Raw genomic sequence first — 23,493 nt, 5'->3', positions numbered from 1 at the left:
CCCCACAACCTCTGCCTGTCTCATCCTGCTATACATCTGTACTACTTCTTTTATTCTTGCCCTTCCTCCTTTTCACACTCTTTGCAAATAATTTTCCCGTCTCTGTCCACCTCATTAGATTATCAGCTTCTGCCGTATCCTCCCAAGTGCTTTTACCTTGCACTAGGTAGACTCAATACATAGCCCCGGCGTCCCTGCCGATGCTGCTGCCGGTGCTCACCCTCCTCACCTTCATCAGTGAAATATATCGAGCTCTTACTATGTGCAGAACGCTGTACTGAGTGCTTGGGAGAGTACAGTAGAACAGAGTTAGCGGACACATTCCCTGCCTGTAATGAGTTTACAGGTTAATTGTCCTTAGGTTGTCTCTGGATCGTTTCCCTTTTACCCATATCTCTCTCTGGGATGATCACTATGCAATAATATTATTATTGTACAATTAGATCAATCAATCAATCAATGGTATTTATTGAGCACTTACTACATGCCGAGCACAATTCTAAACATTAGGGTAGATACAAGTTGCAGTCCTTGTCCCATATGAGGCTAAGAGTCTAAGGCACAAGTAGAACAACCTTTAATAGCTATTTTACAGGTAAGAAAAGTGAGGCCTAGAGAAGTTGTGACTTGCATGAGGTCAAATAGCAGGCAGGTCTGGGAGCCAGGATTAGAACCCAGGTCCTCTGATTCCCAGGCCAATTTTCTATCCACTAGGCTATGCAACTTCTCCTTTGATTTGGTCCAGTTAACACTCTATTCCCTGCACCCTATAAAATTCCCTAGCTTTCATGGCTTTTTCTCTAAGAAAAAGACTGCACCCATAATACTGCTACTAATAATAATTTTGGTGTTTGTTAAGCGTTTACTTTGTGCCAAGAACTCTAGTAGAGACAACACAAGCAGATTGGATATGATTCCCTGTCCCTTTTAGGGCTCACAGAGTATGGTAGAAAGAAAATCCCCATTTTATTCATTCATTCATTCAGTTGTATTTATTGAGCGCTTCTGTGTGCAGAGCACTGTACTAAGCACTTGGAAAGTACAATACAGCAATAAAGAGAGACAATCCCTGCCTACAATGGGTTCAGAGTCTAGAATAGGGGGGAGACAGACACTGGTACAAGTAAACAGGCATCAATATAAATAAGTAGAATTAGAGATATATATATAAGTGGTGTGAGGCGGGGAGAGGGGGGAAGAGCAAAGAGAGCGAGTCAGGGTGATGCGGAAGGGAGGGGGTGCTGAGAAGAAGCGGGGCTTAGTCTGGGAAGGCATCTTGGAGGAGGTGCACCTTCAATTTCCCATTTTACACTTGAGGAAACTGAAGCACAGAGAAGCTAGGGGATTTGCCCAGCATCCTGCAGCAGACAAGTGGTACAGCCAAGATTAGAACCCAGGTCTCCTGACTTCCAGTCCTATGTTCTTCCCGCTAAGCCACACGACTTCTCCAAAAAGGAAGGGGAAGCATCTACCACTGAGATAGGCTCCGGCTTTTTCCCATCTGATTTTGGGCCCTACCCTCTTCCTCTCTTGGCCTAGATGGTGGATTTCCAGGAAGACCATTCCACTCCCCAGAGAATGAAGAATCAAGGTAGGCTAGAGAGCAAGGGACTCTTAGGAATTTGATGCCGGATTGAGACTTCTCCCACGACAACGCTGACTTTATTTAGTTAATTTCACATCCACTGACCCCAGTGAGAAGAGTATTATTCCTGGTTGCCGTTTACTTGCTGAGTGGGCCGCCCACCCTATCAACCGTCCCTAGCAGAGGGGGGACTGCAGGGGCACGCCTCCGGCACATAGTGAGCGCTTAACAGAAGCCATCGTCTTCATCCTGTGCTCTATCAGGCCTTCAAGTCTGGGGAAATCTTGCTTTCGGGCTCTCCTGTGGTTAGACAGAAGAGGGTGCTCTTAGGTTGCATTGAAGAGAAAGCTGTGAGGGGGTTCCAGGGTGGAAAAGAAGATGGTTTCCTCAACCTTCTTCAAGTTGCACCTGTGGTGGGCAGCTGGGCAGGATAGGGTTCTGTCTATTTCACTGCAGTTTGTTTTTTCTGAGACTGATGGTCTTTAGCCAGAGGCAGCGTAAGTTTGTTTGTTTTATAGTATCTGCTAACATTTACAGGTGCCAGACACTATACCGCCAGCAAGTGAGTCACAGAACCTCCCGCCGGCTGGGTGAGCCCAGTGTCGGGCTCAGGGTGGCTTTCTGGTGCTGCCAACCTCTTCTAGTTTTCTTGCAGAACAACCAGGGCTCAGTGTGGCCCAGTAACCCGGGGCATAGCTAGAAACTATCCGGGAGGTCTGGAGACGAAGAGAAAGAGCAAAAGCTGCCGCCTGGGAGCTTATCCCGGAGACTCACCTCTGCTGGGGTGCCAGAATCAGGTAAGAGGAAGGGAGTCAGGGAAGAAGAGGAAGGGTGTGGAGCCTGTAAGAAGGAGAGCCATCTGAATGGCCAGCAGCTGACCACTTTCCCTGGTCACAGTGGCCTGCTGTTCTCTAATAATAGTGACCTTGGTATTGTTAAGCGCTTACTATGTGCCAGGCACCATACTAAGCGCTGGGTGGATACAGTCCAATCGGGTGGAACACAGTCCTCTAGCAGCAAGAGAGGCCCATCAGCAGTTGCAGTGGGGAATTGGAGTCCAGCCTAGACCAGGGTCACTGGGGAGGTGTGGCAGGGAAAAGCAGCTGTCCTGCATCATAGCAGCCAGTGAAGGGAAACAACAACAGGGAAGATTGGACTCAGGCAGCAGCAGCCTCATCTTTAGATCATCAACAATGACAGCTGTCGCCGTCTTTTCCTCTTAGTTGCCTAAAATGGAGTGTTCAAGGATGGCTCTGGAGTTTCCCATTTTCCTAACCCCCTCCTCTTTTCTCAGGCCTCTTCTGTAATTGGTTGTGTTCCAGCTGATGTCACCAGATGCACGACTGACATCCACGCAAAGCAGCTCTCCTCCTGGAAAGGGTTCTGAGGAGTGAGAGGTTTCCCTGCTCTATGTGCTTCTTTTTTATATAATTTTTCTTTTCAGATGGAATTTGTTAAACGCTTACTAGGGGCCAGGCACCGTACTAAGCACTGGAGTAGATACAAGCTAATCAGGTTGGACACGGTCCATGTCCCACTTGGGGCTCACAGTCTTAATCCCTTTTTTATAGATGAGGGAACTGAGGCTCAGGGAAGTTAAGTGACTTGCCCAGGGTCACAGAGCAGACTAGAGTTCTGGGCATGTCACCCCCCCAGCTCCTCAAAAATCTCCAGTAGTTGTCTATCATCCTCCATATCAAACAAAAACTCCTCACCATTGGCTTCAAAGCTCTCCTTCACTTTGCCCCCTCTTACCTCACCTCCCTTCTCTCCTTCTCCATCCCAGCCCACACACTCCGCTCCTCCGGTGCTAACCTTCTCTCTGTGGCTCGTTGTTGCCTGTTCTGCCGTCGACCCCTGGGCCACGTCCTCCCTCTGGCCCGGAACGCCCTCCCTTCTCAAATCCGCCATTCACACTTTCTCCCTTCAAAGGTTTACTGAAGGCTCACCTCCTCCAAGAGGCCTTCCCAGACTAAGCTCCCCTTTTCCTCAGCTCCCCCTCCCCTCCGCGTCACCTGGACTCCTTCCCTTTGCTCTACCCCCCATCACACAGCACTGGTATGTACGTGTCCGTATCTATAATTCAATTTATATTGATGCCTGTTTACTTGTTTTGATATGTATAGACCTATAATTCGATTTTATATTGATGCTCGTTTACTTGTTTTGGTGACTGCCTCCCCACTTCTAGACTATAAGGCCAGTGTGGGCAGGGATTGTCTCTCTTTATTGCTGAATTGTACTTTTCAAGTGCTTAATACAGTGCTCTGCACACAGTAAGCACTAGATAAATACGACTGAATGAATGAATGAAAGTGACAGAACTGGATTTAGAACTCAGGTCCTTCTGACTTCCAGGTCCATGCTCTTATCTACTGGGCCATGCTGCTTCACGAGGCTATACCTTTCTCGTTTGTTAGCTGGTCCCTTTTTCAGGATAAATATTTTGGGCATTTGTCCACGCCTTTATGTTTGTCTTGGTGCTTTGTTTCATCTCTTCTTTGTGTCTGTCACCAGTCCCTCTCCCCACTTATATCAGTAGGTTGTGAGCTCCCTGAAGGCCAGGGATCATGTCTAATTCCCACCTTTGTATCCTTTCCCAGCGCCTCTCCCCCTTCTACCATACCTAAACGATCTCCTACTGTGATCCAGCCTGCACACCTCATTTCTCTAACTCCAGCCTTCTCGTTGCACCCATGTCCTCCTCCTATTTTTTTAATGGTACTTGTTAAGGCCTTACTTATATGCCAGGCACTATACTAAGCACTGGGGTTCAAACGAGATAAGCAGGTTGGACACGGTCCCTGTTCCACATGGGACTTGCAGTGCAAATTGGAGGAAGGAGGATTTCATCTTCATTTTACAGGTGAGCTAACTGAGGCACAGAGAAGTTAAGTGGCTTGTTAAGTGGCTAGCACATGGCGGAGCCAGGTTTAGAACCCAGGTCCTCTGACTCCCAGGGCCGCACTCTTGGAGCTCCCTCTTATTTCATATTCTACAGATGCCTCTCTCACCATTTTCAAAGTCCTTCGAAAATCACATCTCCCCCAAGAGGCTTCCCCCAACTAAGTCCTCACTTCCCTATCTAACCCCCTGACATTTATGGGTTGCCTATGCGCTTTAGTCTTTTCCCTTAGGCATTTTGCTATTCACCCATGCTCCACTTCAACAGTATTTATATGCATACCCATCTGTAATTTATTTTAATGTCTGTCTACTTTTCTAGTCTGTAAGCTACTCCCAGTCAGGGATCGTCTATAACTACTCTTTTGTAGTATATTCTCCCATGCGCTTAGAACAGTGCTTGACACACGGTAAGTGCTCAATACATACAACTGATTGATTGTTAGTAGTCTAATCGTGATTGGTCGAGTGCTTACATGTTGAGCTACCAAGGATGTAGCCGTCTGACTGAACAGAAAGGGGAGGACTCGGAAAATATCGTGGAGGAAAAACTGGCAGAATTTAGCGGCTGACTGCAGGACAATGAGAAATTGAGGAGGATGACACCCAGGCTTCTGGAACAGCAGGAGTGGTGGAGAATAGGGTGGGGAAATGACAGCTAAATCGGGGAGCGCTTCTGGGAGGAGATGCAATTTTAGTAAGGCTTTGAAAAGTAATGATGTGACAGATTTGAAAGGGGATGGAGTCTCAGGCCAGAGGCAGCGCAGAGCTGAAGGGAAATGGTTAAATAATAATAATAATAATAATAATGTGGGTATTTGTTAAGTGCTTACTATGTGCAGAGCACTGTTCTAAGTGCTGGGGTAGATACAGAGTAATCAGGTTGTCCCAAGTGAGGCTCACAGTCTTCATCCCCATTTTCCAGATGAGGTCACTGAAGCACAGAGAAGTTAAGTGACTTGCCCATAGTCACACAGCTGACAAGTGGAGCACCTTCATTGGGCTCTCCACTACTATCCTATCAACTGAGGTTATCCCTGACCACTGCACTTAGATGTTTTCCTCCAGGCTTTATTCTAATGAGCAAACTGCCCCTTTCTTTTTTCCCCTTTGCTCCCTGGAAAGAAATATATCCTGTTACCTCAAGGGTCTGGGTAGAGGTGGAGAAGGTCTGAAGGAAGACTGAGTCTGAGGCTCCCCTACTTTCAGCCCAGTGTGCCGGGCAGGGTGGATGCAGTGGAAAAGTAGAAAGGGTTCTGTTCACTTCCAGAGAGGAACAGACGAGGTGAAATGGATTTAAGTGGCCACAAACAGGAGTCTGGATAACTAGAAAGAAGTCTGTCAGATAATTATACGGGGGAAATGTCAACCAAAGGAAAGATAGAGCAACGTGAGCCCTGGTCGGCCCCTCTGCCGTCAGCCAGACCAGCCTGCTGCTGGGGGAGAGATTGCCCAGCATCAGTCATGGAAACAAACCAGAAGAGCCCCAGACCAGTTTCAGCAGAAGAAAAGTTGCAGAAACAGTGGTTTCGGGAGGAAAATGACTTCACTTGACTGGCGGTCGCAGGGCACCATCGTTCCAACGCTTTCATCGGGGACAAGGAACCGGACCCCCAGCCGGGGAGGGGCTGCAGGGTATGGTCCAAGCCCCAGCCCCTGTCCCAGCTGCCTCTTGTTCGACCCTGCGTTCACAATGCCTCCCGCCCTCTTGGAACCTTTCCTTTCACCACCTGCCCCATCTCCCTCTCCCCAAATACCTACTCCTCATTAGTCTCGCTCCTGCCCGGCCCCCAAACCATCAGGCCTCCCAGCAGCCTCTTCTGCCACCCCACGTGAGGCTCACCGTCTTTATCCCCATTTTACAGTTGAGGTGACTGAGGCCCAGAGAAGTTAAGCGACTCTCCCAAAGTCACACACCCGGCAAGTGGCAGAGCCGGGATTAGAACCCACGCCCTCTGACTCCCAAGCCTGGGCTCTTTCCACTAAGCCATGCTGCTTCTCAAAACAGCGGTTACACACAGTAGGAGTTAAATTAATGCTCACACCACTGTGATACTCTGAAGCATCTGGTACAGTCTGGGCATATAGTACACATTCAGTAAATGTCATCGATTGATTTATAATAATTATAGTGTAGTATAGTACTTATTAGATGCTTATTGTGCGCACAGCACTGTACTAAGTCCTGCGAACTAGTATACAGATAGGAATTAGAAACAGTCCTTGTCCCTTGAGGGACTCATAATCTGTGACTATAGGAAGGGAATTCTACTTGAGGGACCATCAAGAGCAATGAAACAATGAGGATGGAAAGAGGCGATGAAGAAATGATGGTTTTTGTTAAATGCTACGTGTCGAGGACGGCACTAAACACTGGGGTGGATACAGGTTAATCAGGTCAGACAAAGGCCCTGTCCCACAGTCAAAGTAGAAGCGCGTAGGATTTATTCCCCATTTTACAGAGGTGGTAACTGAGGCACAGAGGAGTGACTTGCACGAGGTCACACAGGAGGCAAGTGAGAAAGCGGGGATTAAAACCCAATTTCTCTGACTCCCAGGCCTGTGCTCTCCTCACTAGGCCACACTCCTTCTCAGTCATCATGGCAAATGCTCATCTGAAACTTTGGCAGTGTGAAAATCTGAAAATATATTTCAAATCTAAGAAATGTACAGAGGAAAATTTCTGACATGTAAATTTAAAGAATGACAGGTAAGGAATATTTTGATTAGCATCAGTGCATTGAGTATACCAGCTCTCTTCCCCTCTTCAAAGCCCTATTGAGAGCTCACCTCCTCCAGGAGGCCTTCCCACACGGAGCCCCCCCTTTCCCTCTGCTCCTCCTCCCCTCCCCATCACCCCTACTCTCTCCCTCTGCTCTACCCCCTTCCCATCCCCACAGCACCTTGTATCTATCTGTACATATTTATTATTCTATTTTTATTATTGATGTGTATATATCTGTAATTCTAGTAATCTATTTTATGGTATTGATGCCTGTCTACTTGTTTTGTTGTCTGTCTCCCCCTTCTAGACTGTGAGCCCACTGTTGGGTAGGGATTGTCTCTATCTGTTGCCAAATTGTACCTTCCAAGTGCTTAGTACAGGGCTCTGCACACAGTAAGCGCTCAATAAATACGATTAAATGAATGAATGAACCAATAAACTACTGGACCTGGGAACATAATCAAATGTCGCTCACCTAGTGCTGGTGCACAGGCACGGAGCTGGGATTTTTGAGCCACATCATAGAGAAGATTTAACTACAGCATCTGAGTATAGCGTAAACCCAAATACCACTTGGTGGCCAATGAGATTGGGTTTTTATGGGCCTGGTATTGCACTCTAGAAGAAACTTGTGTTACAGAAAACTTGTCTTGTAATATTCGTGATGTGACTGAAGCTACGTGTACATGAACCAAACCTTTTCTTCCAACACAACATCTCCTTGCATCGATTTGTGGGTAGTGCTGCCTCTAGACAGATGTGAGTCATGGGAAGAATGCTCGTTCGCCAATTCCCTGGTGATGGTCTATCCAGAGCAAATAATGAAAGCCCACGCTATGGCAGAGAGGACTGTATACACACTTTTTGATTGATTAGTGGGATCGATTGAGTGCTTATTGTGTGCAGAGCTCTGTGCTAACCCACTGGGAGAGTACAGTACAATACTGTATTGTGCAATGTCGGCCCAAACCCTGCCCACAAGGAACTGACAGTCTGCAGAGGGAGTCAGACATTAAAATAAATGACAGATGGAGGAAATGGAAGACTATAATTGCTGTGCGACTGTTGTGGGCAGGGAATGTGTCTGTTTATTGTTATGTTGTACTCTCCCGAGCACTTAGTTCAGTACTCTGCACACAGTAAGCGCTCAAAAAATGCGATTGAATAAATCAATGAATCAGGTGCTTAAGGGATACAGATCCAAGGGCATATATTACACAAAAGGGAGGGCGAAAAGGGGAAATTAGGGCTTAATTCGAGAAGGCCTCTTGGAGGAGATGGGATTTAAATAGGGATTTGAAGATGAAGAGAATGGTGGTCTAAACTTCTGGAGCATTTACACAAATGACTTGGAATGGGAAAAAGAAAATGTGGATCTCATCATCATCATCATCATCAATGGTATTTATTAAGCGCTTACTGTTTGCAAAGCACCGTTCCAAGCCCTTGAGAGAGTACAGTAAAACATAGTTGGTAGTCTCATTCCCTGCCCACGTGGAATTTTGATTTGGTGACAAATTACTAATAAACCGCTGAGTATTTGCCTCTGACAGCTATAACGTATATGAAGCTTTTCCATCACAATTAATGAGCATCAGCGATGGATTCTTGTGAACTTCAAACACTGAAGGGTAAAAAACAAGTAAACATCAGAGTAACTGCCCCACCAAAAAAGAAAGGATATCATTTTGTAGAGATAATGTATTCATTAGTTATCTTTCCAAGTTTATTGGAGATTTCCCAAAGGCCTCAAGCAGTGTTATGAAAAGCATTTGTGAATCTGAAAACGATTCACTGAAGAAAACAAAAACAATTAGCCTGATTTTTTCTTTTTTTTTTTTTTTGGAAATAATTGCTGTGTGGATGCAGAGTTGTTTAACTGATTAAGCTATTGAAACGTCCGTGGTTATTGCTTGATTTTTAAAGGTAAATATTTTTATTTGGGTCTAATGAGAGCTAGCTGCTACACTTTTTGAGGAGAAAATGTTTCATATCCCTTCCCCTCTTCCTATTTCCAGTAGAAAGATAGTAAGCTAACACTCTATCGTGACAATTTTTGAAAGAGTTTTGCTTTAGTTTTTGTCATATGAAAGCAGCTTTTCTTCCTTGCTTATAACTCTCAATGCACGCTTACTCTCTGATTTATCATTTCACTGTAACTCTATTAACTGGAAAACATTTGGGATGCTGTTAGTATGACAAGCTCTGAACCAAATGAGATTGCACTGAATTATTTAACTTTCAGCTAGGGCAGCGGAAGCTAAAGCAACTGAGCTTTTTTGCAGATTCTTGGGGTAATTTGTCCATTGGTTTGGGAATTTTAAGATTTTAATTTTTCCTGGAGGCTGACAATTGTGAATTTTAAGACAAGGGGAAACTAATTTGGAACTATTCACAACAATAGTCTAAACCTAGAGCTCAGAAATCATCTATCCTTAGTGGTAACTAGCTTTGCAATCCATAGCTATAATTTTTATTGAGATTCAAATCATTTAAAAATCATTAGCACATTACATTTCTCTCATTTTTTTTTTCCTTTGACAAAAGAGATCAAGGACTTCTGTTTCCAACTAGATAAACCGAGAGCCTCCCCTTCTGAAGCCGGCTTGCATTTGAATTTTTCTGGCCCAAAATGGGGTTTAAATACTTTTTGAAATGGAAACTCATCTTTTTTTTTTTGTAATGCAGAATGGGCAAATCGATCTTAAATTTACATCAGATTTAGGGCCTATTACAAGGTACTTAATAGCCACAGCGCCGGTCATTATGAGGTTGGGCTGGAAGAGGAAAGATGACAGATGTAGAAAATTCTTCCTTCTGTCCTTTGTACTAGGAAAAGATGCTACTGATGGTGAAATGCACCCATGGAGGGGTGGGGGGAGAGCGGGGTGTGTGACTGAAAAAGCCAGTGTACAAGACCCACAGTCCTGGCTCCATCGTGGACACACAAAGATTTGGGCTGTCAGGTTTGCAGCTTGCAGCACCTGGTGAAGGATCATTTTTGCTTCCTTTTTTCCCAATCCTTACCGAGTTTCCATTCCCAACCAAAGCATTCTTTTCCTCTCTATGATGCTCCATGCTGGTCTATCCGCAGCAATTGGCTTTTATATGGAAATTGATACCAAGGGCTCGGGACAGCCGTGGCCTCTTGCACGGAGGCTCTCTCTCCCAGCCGGTGGCCGGCAGCGGGTGAGGTCTCCCGTTCCGTTACCAGTGTCTGCTGAGGTGTTCTGGGTGGCTGCTGCATCCCTCTGCTGTATTCCTCTTTGCAGACCTTGCGGCCCTTAGAGCTTCTCTGGCCGGGAATTTGGACTGGGGATAAATGGATAAGGAATAAGTGGAAGTCTCCATTAGTAATGATAACAAATATGGTATTTGTTAAGTGCTTACTACATGCCAAGCCCTGTTCTAAGCTCTGGGGTAGATGTGAGGTAATCAGGTTGTCCCATGTGGGGCTCACAGTCGTCTTCCCCATTTTACAGATGAGACAACTAAGGCACAGAGAAGTCAAGTGGCTTGCCCCAGGTCACACAGCAGACAAGTGGCCGAGCTGGGATTAGAACCCATGTCCTCTGACTCCCAAGCCCGTGCTCTTTCCACTAAGCCAGGCCGCTTCTCCAATTCTTCGACTGGAAGAGAGGTTCTGCTCCCTCTCTGAAGCACCTCTGTGGGCCTCTGAGCTCCCCTAGCAACACAACCCAGGCCGACCCACGCAAACAAAAGAAGCACACGCACAGAAAAACATGCACACAGAACCCTGGGCACCCACCTCCTCTTTCAAGGGGGGGCTCTGCCCTCAGCTTGGGAGGGCAGACCCCTGGGAAGCCTCTTGGCACCCACCTCAGCCCTACTACAGTGCGGAAGCCAGGGCAGCTGCGGGGAGGGGATTCTCCCCGAATGTCTATCCCGAAGCAGTACCTGGGTGCAGCCTCCTTCCTCTCCCCGCATCATTCGGTCCATTCGACAGACGAGACCTTAGGCGGAGGGACCAGACCTCAGGTGGAGGGCTCAGCTCCTGCCTGACCCTGGGCTGGACCTCCAGGCTGACCACGCTGGGCACCGTGGGAACTCGGCTTGGTCCTGGTGCTTTCATTCTTTCATGCATTCATTCATTTGTATTTACTGAGCGCTTACTGTGTACAGAGGACTGTACTAAACTCTTGGAAAATACAATACTGCAATAAAGAGAGACAGTCCCTGCCCACACTGGGCTCACAGTCTGGGTGGGGAGAGAGAAATCAATACAAGTAAACAGGCATCAATATAAATAAATCAAATTAGAGATATATACATAAGTGCTGTGGGGTGGGGAGAGGCAGGAAGTGCAAAAGGAGTGAGTCAGGGTGATATGGGAGAGAGGGGGAGCTAAGGGAAAGTGGGGCTTAATCTGGGACCAGGCAGGTAGTAATAATAATTATGGTATTTGCTATGCACTTACTATGTGCCAGGCACTGTACTCGGTGCCGGAGTTGTACGAACAAATTGGGCCCCAGTCTGCATAGGCCTCACGGTCTTATTCCCCATTTTCCAGCTGAGGTCGCTGAGGCACAGAGAAGTGAAGTGACTCGCCTAAGGTCACCCACCAGACAAGTGGCAGAAAACCCACTTCCCCTCTCTCTCTTCACTTCCCTTCTCCCTTTCTACATCCCAGCCCTCCAACTCCACAGCTCTGGTGCTAACCTTCTCCCTGTGCCTCGATCTTGCCTGTCTCGCTGCCGACCCCTGGCCCACATCCTGCCTCTGGCCTGGAACGCCCTCCCTCCTCAAATCCGCCAATCACACTTCCCCCCTTCGAAGCCCTACTGAAGGCTCACCTCCTCCAAGAGGCTTTCCCAGACTCCCAGGCTCCCTTATCCTCAGCTCCCCCTCCCTTCCGCATCATCTCGACTCGCTTCCTTTGCTCTTCCCCCCCTTCACCGGCCCACAACACTTATGTTTATGTGTAAATATCTATAATTCTATTTATTTATCTTGATACCCGTTTACTTGTTTAGGTGTCTGTCTCCCCCCACCTAGACTGTGAACCCGTTGGTCATGTGTTCCAATCCCGGCTCCACCACTTGTCTGCTGTGTGACCTTGGGCAAGTCACTTCACTTCTCTGGGCCTCAGTTCCCTCATCTGCAAAGTGGGGATTAAGAATGAGTCCCATGTGGGGCAGTGGGATGTTTTGATGTCTGTCTCCCCCCTTCTAGACTGTGAGTCCGGGAATGGTCTCTCTTTATTGTTGAATTGTGCTTTCCAAGCGCTGAGTACAGTGCTCTACACACAATAAACACTCAATAAATACGATTGAATTAATGAATGAATGACAGAGACTCTGTTCAACCTCATTGACTCTGCCGGAAGAACAGTGCGTGGCACGCAGTAAGAGCTTAACAAGGATTATTCATGGATTAGTGGAAAAGCACGGGTTTGGGATTCAGAGGTCGTGGGCTCTAATCCCAGCTCTGCCACTTGTCAGTTGTGTGACTTTGGGCAAGTCGCTTAACTTCTCTGTGCCTCAGTTACCTCATCTGTAAAATGGAAATTAAGAGTGTGAGCCCCACGCGGGACAACCCGATTGCCTTTTATCCGCCCCGGTGCTTAGAACAGTGCTTGGCACATAGTAAGTGCTTAACAAATACCATTAATATATCTATCCTAGCACTAAGAACAGTTCTAGTAAGTACTTAACAAGGATTATTAGTGTGGGCTGGGATTGTTTCTCTTTATTGCTGCAGTGCACTTTTCAAGCATTTAATACAGTGCTCTGCGCACAGTAAGCGCTCAATCAATGTGATTGGATGAATGAATGAATGACAGGGACTGTGTTTAATCTGATTGACTCACCCTCTACCCTAGTGCTAATAATAGTGTTTAGCACACAGTAAGCATTTAACAAGTATTATTCATGGTTTAGTGAAAAGAGCCCGGGCTTGGGAGTCAGAGGTCATGGGTTCTAATTCCAGCACCTCCACTTGTCAGTGGTGTGACTTTGGGCAGGTCACTTCACTTCTCTCTGCCTCAGTTACCTCATCTAATAATAATGATGTTGGTATTTGTTAAGCGCTTACTAGGTGCCGAGCACTGTTCTAAGCGCTGGGGGAGATACAGGGTAATCAGGTTGTCCCACGTGGGGCTCACGCACTTTTAATCCCTATTTTATTCAATATTCATTCATTCAATAGTATTTATTGAGCGCTTACTATGTGCAGAGCACTGTACTAAGCGCTTTACATTTTACAGATGAGGGAACTGAGGCAGAGAGAAGTGAAGTGACTTGCCCACAGTCACACAGCTGACAAGTGGCAGAGCCGGGAGTCGAACTCATGACCTCTGACTCCGAAGCCTCTGACTCTTTCCACTGAGCCACGCTGCTTCTCCAAAAAGGTAATCAGGTTGTCTGTCCCACGTGGGGCTCACAGTTAGTCCCCATTTTACAGATGAGGTAACTGAGGCACAGAGAAGTGAAGTGACTTGCCCACAGTCACACAGCTGACAAGTGGCAGAGCCGGGATTTGAACTCATGACCTCTGACTCCAAAGCCCATGCTCTTTCCACTGAGCCACCCTGCTTCATCTGTAAAATGGGGATGAAGACCGTGAGCCCCACACACAGTAAACTCTTAGCAAATATTATTTTTATTATTATTGGGGGCAGGGATTGTCTCTCTTTACCGCTGCATTGTACTTTCCAAACGCTTAGTACAGTGCTCTGCTCACAGAAAGCGCTCAATCAATACGATTGGAAAAATGGATGAATGAATGTGTTCAACCTGATTGAACAATGGTATTTGTTAAGCGCTTACTATGTGCCAAACACCGATCTAAGCACTGGGGTAGAAAGAAGGTAATCAGGTTGTCCCACGTGGGACTCACATTCTTAATCCCCATTTTACAGATGAGGTAACGGAGACACAGTGAAGTTACGTGGCTTGCCCAAGGTCACACAGCAGACAAGTGGCAGAGTCGGGATTAGAACCCACATCTTCTGACTCTCAAGCCCGGGCTCTTGCCACTAAGCCACGCTGTTTCTCTGAGCAGTGCTTGGAGAATAATAATAACAAATAATGACAAATAAAAAATAATAACAATAATAGCATAGTATGGGTTTGACAAGTATTATTATTATTATTATTCTTGCTGGCAGAGGTTGTCTCTATCGCTGCATTGTACTTTCCAAGCGTTTAGTACAGTGTCCTGCGAGCAGAAAGCGCTCGATCAATACGATTGGATGAATGAATGACAGGGACTGTGTTTCACCCGAATGACTCGCCTCTACCGTAGCGCTGAGAACGGTGCTTAGCACACGGTATGCGCTTGACAAGTAGTAGTAGTATTATTCGTGCGAGCAGGAATTTTCTCTCTTTATTCCTGCGTTGTACTCTCCGAGCGCTTAGTCCAGTGTCCTGCACGCAGTGAGCGCTCAATCAATGCGAGTGGATGAATGAGTGAATGAATGACAGGGACTGTGTTCAACCCGGTGGATTCGCCTCTACCCTAGCGCTGAGAACAGTGCTTAGCACATTATTATTGCGGGCAGGCAGTGTCTCTCTCTCTCTCTCTGTTGCTGCATTGTACTTTCCAAGCGCTTAGTCCAGTGTCCTGCGCTCAGCAAGCGCTCAATCCGTGCGAGTGATTGAATGAGTGAGTGAATGAATGAATGACAGGGACTGTGTTCAACCCGATTGACTCGCCTCTACCCTGGCGCTGAGAACAGCGTTTAGCACACAGTAAGCGCTTGACAAGTATAATTATTATTATTATTGCGGGCAGGGGGTGTCTCCGTTGCCGCCTCGTACTTTCCAAGCGCTCAGTCCAGTGTCCAGCGCGCAGTAAGCGCTCAATCCATGCGACGAATGAACGACAGGGACCGTGTTCGACCCGCTGGACTCGCCCTCTACCCGAGTGCTTAGCACATGGTAAGCGCATGACAAGTATAATGGATATTACTATTATTATTATGGAGTGTCTCCGCTGCCGCCTCCTACTTTCCAAGCGCTCAGTCCAGTGTCCAGCCCGCAGTCAGCGCTCAATCCATGCGACGAATGAACGACAGGGACCGTGCTCGACCCGCTGGACTCGCCCTCCACCCCAGCGCTGAGAACAGTGCTTAGCACATAGTAAGCGCTTGACAAAGACTGTAAGCCCGTCAAACGGCAGGGACTGTCTCTCTCTGTGGCCGACTTGTTCGTTCCAAGCGCTTAGTACAGTGCTCTGCACATAGTAAGCGCTCGATAGACACTAGCGAATGAAGTATAATTCTTCTTAGGGGGTGCAGGGAGTGTCTCCGTTGCCGCCTCGTACTTTCCAAGCGCTCAGTCCAGTGTCCAGCGCGCAGTAAGCGCTCAATCCATGCGAGGAAGGAACGACGGGGACCGCGTTCGACCCTCCGGCCTCGCCCTCCCTCCACCCTAGCGCCGAGGACAGCGCTCAGCACACGGTGAGCGCCGGCCGACTAGTAGCGCTGGCGTCGCTTTATCGGTGGCGGGCGGGACCGTCCGCCCTCGTTGTCGCCTCGTAGTTTCCCAGCGCTTAGCGGAGTGCGGCGAGCGGCCGGCGGAGGCCTCCCGGGCCCGCGTACTATCCGGCAGGCCGGGCCGGAGGGCGGGGAAGGGGGCGGGGGGGCCCGGCCCCGCCCCGCCCGGCGATCGGCGCAGCGGAGGTGCCCCCCGCCGCCCAGATAGCGGGCCCGCCGTCGGCCGCCCGGACCCCGCCGTCCCTTCCTCGGAGCGCAGGTCAGCCCGGGGGGGGCGGGGAAGGACCGGGGGGCGGGGGTCGCAGGGGCGAGAGGGATGGGGGGCGACCCGCGTGGCCCGGGTGGTCCCCTTCTCCGGGCCCGGCCGGTCCTTCTCCGCCCCGCTCCCCCTCTCCATCAGCATCCTCCTCCTCCTTATTATTATTCCCGGGGGCCACTGGCTGCACTAGGCCGCATTCGGTCCTTTCCCCGGGGGGAGGGGGTGGCCTCCGGCCCGGGCTCAGGGACCCCCTCCCCCCTCCCCAGTCGGAGCCGGCGGGAACTTTGGGGCGATGGACCGGGAGCGGCCGGGTGGCATGAGAGAGGGGGCGACGAGTCACCGTTTCCGTGGCAACGAGATTCAGGTAGGGCCTCGGTCCCGGGAGACGACCCTTCTCGCGGTGGGCCACGACTGTCGTGGAAAGCCCGAGGGGAAGGCGCCACCGTGCCCGGGGATTTACATTTTTTAGATACATCCGACCCGCCGGCTGGCAGAGTACAGTCCTCTACCCGAGCGCTCGGCGCACAGCGGGCGCTCAGTACATAGGACGGATTGCGCGACCGAGCGACTGGAGTGGCAGAATTGTCATTCCCACTCCTCCGGTCTGAGATCTGAGATCTGAGATCAGAGATCCTCCGATCTCTGCCTGAGCAGAGAGGAGGAGCCTGTCCTCCCCGGGCAGTCCTGTCTTGGAATAATCCGGATTTGTTCTTCTGTTGAAAAATAATAATAATGCTCTGGTCGGCGTGGACGGGGCAGAAACTCACCAGGAGGTTCGAGCAAACACTGCGAGGCCATCTAGCTCCCCGCTTTTGGAAGCCGCAGGACCCCACAGCTGCCTTCTTCGGGCTGCCTCTGTAAAGCGGTTACGAGTCAGTGCCCTTCTGCAGTCCTCGGTTTTGCTACCCAGGCAGATGGGCTACTAGAGAAGCAGCGTGGCTCAGTGGAAAGAGCCCGGGCTTGGGAGTCGGAGGACGTGGATTCGAATCCCGGCTCCGCCGCTCGTCAGCTGGGTGACTTTGGGCAGGTCACTTAACTTCTCTCCGCCTCAGTTACCTCATCTGTAAAATGGGGTTTAAGACTGTGAGCCAGATGACCTCGTATCTACCCCCGTGCTTAGAACGGTGCTTGGTACCTAGGAAGCGCCTCACAAATACCATCATTACTATTGTTATTATTATTATTATTATTAGTCCTCCTCTTTGTGTCTCCATCCATGGTGCTGATGGCACGAAGATTATTAGGACTGGGTGTTGGGGAGGGGCTTTGAATAACAGATGACGAATTGTGCTTTACCAACCGAATACCAGCAGAGCCTTCGGGGTGGTTCCTGCCTAGGGCTTTGCGTACTAAGCACGTGGCGTTAGGGGCTGTATGGAAGGAGAGTTCTTTCCTTAAATGAATGTATTTTTTTTTTAATCAGGTGAGGAGTTGAAGCGCATAGGAAAGCACCAACGAAACGATGTAGCCTCCAGCCCCCTCTACGATTAGTCTTGGAAGGGCTCGTGTTTCGGCTTCTAGGTCACGTTATCTAGGAGCAGAGGGAGGTTCTAAGATAACGCCTAATCTCAAGGTGCCCAGTAGATCCTGGCCACACTTGGAAAGGATGACATTTGAAAGCCACAGGCAGCCGGACTAATTTGGTAGCAAAGGTCTACCAGAGCATGGGCTTACTTTTACTAGACTCCCTTTCTCTCGTTAACTAGACTCAGTAACCAGTAACTGGGGTGCAGGAGTTTTTTACGTCCGCTTCGGCTTCTAGCGATGCCCTAAAGGAGTATTTTAGAGATGGTCCGGGCAAGGGGGACAGGTTCACGGGAATGGTGATGGCCCTGATAGACAAACCACTGGTGAATCAAGAAGAGGCTCGGAATCATGTTAGCTTTCTCGGCGCCTTTTAAATATAAGATGGTTCGGGCGGGAATAAAAAAGTGTCTGCAACCCCAGCGGGCCCCAGCAAGGAGGAAGACGTCAATCAATCGATCGATGGCATCTATTGAGCGCTTACTGGTCCGGAGCACTGTACTAAGTGTACAGTAGAGTTGGTAGACATGATCCCTGTCCCGTAGGAGTTGACAGTCTCGTACGAATGGTTCTTGGGATTTAGAGCCTTGGATTCCCCGCTGTTTATTCTGAATCTTGTTTATGCCAGTGGAGATTGAGAAACTTTGCCCGGGAAGCATTGCTCAGGAAGGAAGCACTAAACCATTTGTTTAGACGTTCTTATTCCCGTGGTTATGGACAGAGGTCATGTTGCAAGGGCAGCACTATGGTGGGCAGTGGCCAGGCAGGGACTTTAAAGACTCTGTCCTTTCCATTCCTGAGGTGGATCAGGAAGATTGATTTTCAGGAGCGGAAGGAGAGACTGCACGAAAATGAACTTTTTTCGTAGGGAAAAAAACCCCAGACTGAAATTCTGTGTTTTTTTTTAAAAAGAAAGACTCAGGCTAACTCTTTATAGCTGTGAAAGCACGTATAGCTAGGTTTGGGGGCTGTACCTGAAGGGGTTTAAACAATTTCCTCCTTTTTTAATGGCTTCTCTCATTCTGGTCCAACCGTTTCCCCACTGCAGCTAGAGACTAAGGGTGAGTTGTGTTCTCTGAAGTTGAGTTTGCCCAGTTCATGGTCTTTACTTCTCCCAATTCACCTCCCTTCTTTCTCTTCTTGTTCCTCACTTTCTCCTTTCCTGTCTTCAGTTTATTGCTCTTGCCATTCTTCTGGACTGGAACCTCCTCCCCACACCAGCCTTACCAAACCACTTCTCTCCCTTCCTTCCTAATTTTTCTAAAAATTCACCTCCACTCAGGAGGTCTTCCCTGAAGAATTCTCCCCCTTCTTAGTCACGCCCTCCCGTTTCCCTCTCAGTATTCCTGAATATCTGTTATCCTCTTCCTCTTGTTAACTACCATCTTCCCTGTTAGGTTGAAAGCTCCTCAAGTCACAGGAGTAGGAGCTTCTCTGGGGACCTTTTGGGCAGATACCTGGGGAATGCACTGGGAACTATTTTAAGGGGAGAAGAATCAAGTCCCAGCTTCTTTGTCGTAGCCTAGAAGTGGGAAAAATGATCCTTCCGTGAAGTTAGGAAAATGCACTTCCTCCCCAGTATTGTGGAATTGTCCAGTAGCATCAGTGGTAATACTAGAACTTGTAGCAGAACTAGAGAGATTGTTACTATTTTATTATTACTTGGGCAAATGACAAAGCTGTGTATTCCCCAACAAATCATAATATTGTAAAAATAAAATACTTGAGGAGACACTGCAGAAAACTGCAGAAAAAGTGACCGCAATTTAGTGAACCTTCCCAATGCTTACTCCAGGCAGGATTAATTAAAATGAGGTAATGAAAAACCAAGATTTGCTCCAATAGGTCCTTACAAATGTGCAGCTCAGCCAGTTAAGAGCTCTCACGTTCTCATTATCTCGCCTGTTTCGTCCTGTTGTATCTTCACGCCACGGCTTTTAATGTCACTGTGGCCTAGACATTTTTTCCACTTCATTTTGCACTGAAAGATCTTACTCTTCCCAGTATCATAATTCTCCATGGAAAAACCTTGGTTCTGGAGGTTCTCCATTCAAGACCTCCAAAGCGAGCTGGGACTCGGGTCTTGAGTGGTAGAGAATGAGCAGGGGACAGAATGTGTCTTCTCCCTCCAGGAGAAAGGATCAGGCAGAGACTGGTCAGAGAGATGAAGGGCTGGGAAATAGTTCAGCCATGTGAACACTTCTTCCTCAAAGTCGTTTCGGCTGCGGGATGAGAAGCCCCTGAGCCCAAATTAGATTCTCCCCACTGTATTCTCCTAAGCCTTCTGGTGGAGGCCTGGCAAAGGAAAGGAGTATCAGTTAGAGATGAAGAGTCTAGGGAACCAAGCCACTAGGCCAAGGACCCTGGTTTTCGGTCTCCACTGGTGGTTGTTAAAGAAATGACTTCCAGGGAAGTGGCTTAGTCTTTGGGAAGGCCCACCTTCTGCCTGGCTTACTCACACGCATTGCAATGCCTCTAAAGAGCATGCCAGAGGTTAGAACGAGTGATGTTTCCACCTTGCCCAAATGAGGAAGAGCGGCTCTAGCAATCTCAATCAGTAAACTTTAAGAGCATCCCCAGACCCGGCACAGCTCTAGAACCAAAAGGAAAGGATAGTACCTTCATTCATTCAGTCAGTCATATTTACTGAATGCTTATTGTGTGCAGATCACTGTACTAAGTGCTTGAAAAGTACAATTCAGCAACAAATCCCTACTCAACAACAGGCCAGCAGCATGCTCTAGTGGAAAGACCACGGGTCTGGGAATCAGAGGACCTGGGTTCTAATCCCAGATCTGCCAAATGCTTGCTATGTGACTCTGGACAGGTCACTAAACTTCTCTGTGCTTCAGTTCTCTCCTACTTAGTCTGTGACCCCCCTATGGGACAGGGACTATCAATCACTCAATCAGTGGTACTTATTGAGTACTATGTGCAGACCACTGTTCTAAGCGTTTGGAAGAGTACTATACAGCAGAGTTAGCGGAAATGTTCCCTGTCCATAATGAGCTTAGAGTCTAGAGGGGGAGACAGATATTAATATAAATAAATAATTTATATGATATAATGTAAAGATGTGTACATAAATGCTGTGGGGTGTCTAATTTAATTAATTTGTATTTTCCCCAGTGCTTAGAACAGTGCTTGACAGGTAGGAAACGCCTAACAAATATCATAAAAGAAAAAAAGAAACATGTACAATGTATCTTTGCCCTTGGGTAAAACCAATGTGGCTTGGACTTGCTTCATTCTTTCTCACTCTTCTGTGTACCCTGTCATTCTGTGGTTTGTCTGGGTGGATTTTGTCTATTCTGGACTCTGAAGAGCAGCCAACCTGACAGTATAAAGGTGGGCGCTTAAAAAAATTTTATCTGATGGAGGATTTCAGGGCAAAGAAACACTGCTGGAATACAGGAGCCTGTAGCCCTGTTATCCAGCTCATCTTAGCTACTTACCCCAGTAAGTACCTTAAATAAATTGTTTCTTCTTCTGGGTTTCAGTTTTCCTGGTACAAAATGGGGATGGTATTTGTTACCGATTCTTGCCATCCTCATACATGGCATTATGAGGGTTCATTAAGGGTGCTACCTCAGCAGATGTTTGTCTCCGTAGGCATAGCTTGGCAAAAACTCCCATGGTGAAAGTGATGATAATCTCTGAACTTCTCTAGGGCATTAACAGTAGATGAAATTTGGAAGTGAAACACCAAATCTAACCATAGGAGCGTAGAGGTAGGAATTACTTGAATTTTAATTCTTAGGGAAAAGGTTTTAACTTTATTTTTATTGATTTGGAAGTTAGTCTAAAGTAGTTTGACAAGCGTTTAATATTGCCAGTAAATCTGGAGCGATTGAAGAAAATGGGATCTAACTGCTTAATTTGCATTAAAGTGTTAACCCATTAGCACTCTAGAATGTGCGCTGACATCTGCTATTAACAGCGGCCATACCCCTTAATATCACGCGGGGAGCTTTCCAGAATATCCTAAGCAAAGAATAATCCCAAGTATTTGCTATGCCAGAGCTGTAAATAGAAGTCTGAACAGGAAGGGACTTACTATTTAGATATTTCTCCAACGTCTGCCAGCCCGCTGGCTGTCAGAGGCATAGTGGCTCGTACTCGAGGTCTTCCTTTACTAACATTTGAACCCCTCCTTTCGAGTTGCAAGGGAAAATAACCGTTGATTTTAATATTCATCGGCTGAAAGAGGCCCAAATTAGATAAAGTTTGTACACAGAGAGGGGGATCCTTCTTTCTTCTCCTTCCTTCATTGTCCCCAGGGCATAATTAGAGAAGCAGCAGGGCTTAGTGGAAAGACCCCGACCTTGGGAGTCAGAGGACATGAGTTCTAATCCCACCTCCCTCACTTGTCTGCTGTGTGACCGTGGGCAAGCCACTTCACTTCTGTGGGCCTCAGTTACCTCATCTGTAAAATGGGAATTAAGAGTGTGAGCCCCACATGGGACAACCCGATTACCTTGTAGCTACCCCCATGCTTAGAACAGTGGTCGGGACATAGTAAGTGTTTAACAAATACCGTAATCATTGTTATTACTATTATAATTAAACGTCACTGGGGAAAAGAACCCGAAAATCCCTGGCTGTGAACCAGGCCTGGCGTTTTTCTTCTGCTGTTTCAACCTGCCATATTTAACCTTCATTTTCTTAGGTGTTTCAAGGGAGAAACTATTGTTTAAAATCACTGGCTAGTTTCTCCTTCCCCTCACCTCCCCAAAGGAGCTGCCCCAACAGGCCAAACTGGAATACTGTTTGACCAGGTCTATATCTCTTTCGCCGTAGATCTCGTCCCTCCATACAACCTCTTCTCCCTTTTGCAATTTAGTAATGCAAGTCTTTGGTTAATTTATTTTGTGAACGATTGTCTCTTAACATTTGACAAAACAATTAATCACAACAATAAATATTCTTCCATTACCCTGTCGGTGTAAATACTTTTTTAAATGTGTGTCTCTACTCTAGACTCTGACCCTCTTGTGGGCAGAGTCTATCAACTCCACCGTATTTTACTTTCCCGAGCTCCTAGTAGGGTGCTTGGCAAACAGTAAGCATTCAATAAATACCTTTGATTGATTGATTTTTTTTGCCTCTTTCTGTATTCGGTGATCAATAGAGGCTGCCTTGCAGCTAGCAGAGACATCTGGAATGGGGATAAAGGGCTTTTTTTTGGCATTAATGTGTGAGAAGGAGATTTCAGAGGGTCCCAGTTAGTGTGTTTGAGGGAAAGAAGGAAGAAAAGCAATCCAGCCGAGATTGCTCTTGTTAAATTCAGATGAGCAACAAGCGAGCCCACAACACTAGCTAGTCGGAGTTGTAGGATCAGTACCTAACAGGTGGGGAATTGACAAACTGAACCCTGGGAGTCAAATGCAATGTAGGACTTCTTGATGGCCATGAATTATTCTGTTCAGTAGCTGATCTCACCCATATTTGGCCATCCTCGGGTTCAGTGACAACGCTACTGACAGCAAAATTTTGTCAGCATGTGTGTGGGTGTGGCTGATAGAACTCTTGCCTCTTACCAACAATCCCCTTTGCATTGTTTGCATGGAACGACTCTTCACTGTTACACTGTTTCATTTGTTCTCCGCAGGGCCTGTCATCGTTTTCATTGCCTTTTCTTGGCATCACGGTCTTCCCTTGGAAACGGCTCTGAGACAAATACCCCATGACTCTGTACTCCAGGCAGACTTGTTTCCCACTGTCAGCTGTGTGACTGTGGGCAAGTCACTTCACTTCTCTGGGCCTCACTTACCTCATCTGTAAAATGGGGATTAACTGTGAGCCTCACGTGGGATAACCTGATTACCCTGTATCTACCCCAGCGCTTAGAACAGTGCTCTGCACATAGTAAGCGCTTAACAAATACCAACATTGTTATTATTATTATTACTGCTGCCTCCCAATCATCCATTTCTATACCACATCGTTTGAGATTTTATATGATTTTGAAAGGAAGCCTATTGACTCACATGACTTCAACTCCCCCCTCTACATGATGATGGTTTTTAGTGATTTGA

At 47.5% G+C, this 23,493-nt stretch overlaps 1 protein-coding gene across 1 annotated transcript in view; it reads left to right on the top strand.

The window, feature by feature from the left end:
* Positions 1-15,864: 15,864 nt before the first annotated feature.
* Positions 15,865-23,493, top strand: part of SPTB (spectrin beta, erythrocytic) — a 152,823-nt gene continuing 145,194 nt past the window's right edge. Inside the window, exon 1 of the mRNA XM_029059295.2 lies at positions 15,865-15,931. The gene's annotated coding sequence lies outside the window, so the exon portion shown is untranslated. The remainder of the gene's footprint in view (positions 15,932-23,493) is intronic.

The sequence above is a fragment of the Ornithorhynchus anatinus genome, chromosome 1 (assembly GCF_004115215.2).
Source record: "Ornithorhynchus anatinus isolate Pmale09 chromosome 1, mOrnAna1.pri.v4, whole genome shotgun sequence".
Taxonomy (NCBI): domain Eukaryota; kingdom Metazoa; phylum Chordata; class Mammalia; order Monotremata; family Ornithorhynchidae; genus Ornithorhynchus; species Ornithorhynchus anatinus.
The sequence above is the reverse complement of the archived record's forward strand: the minus strand, read 5'-3'. Positions and strand labels throughout refer to the sequence as shown.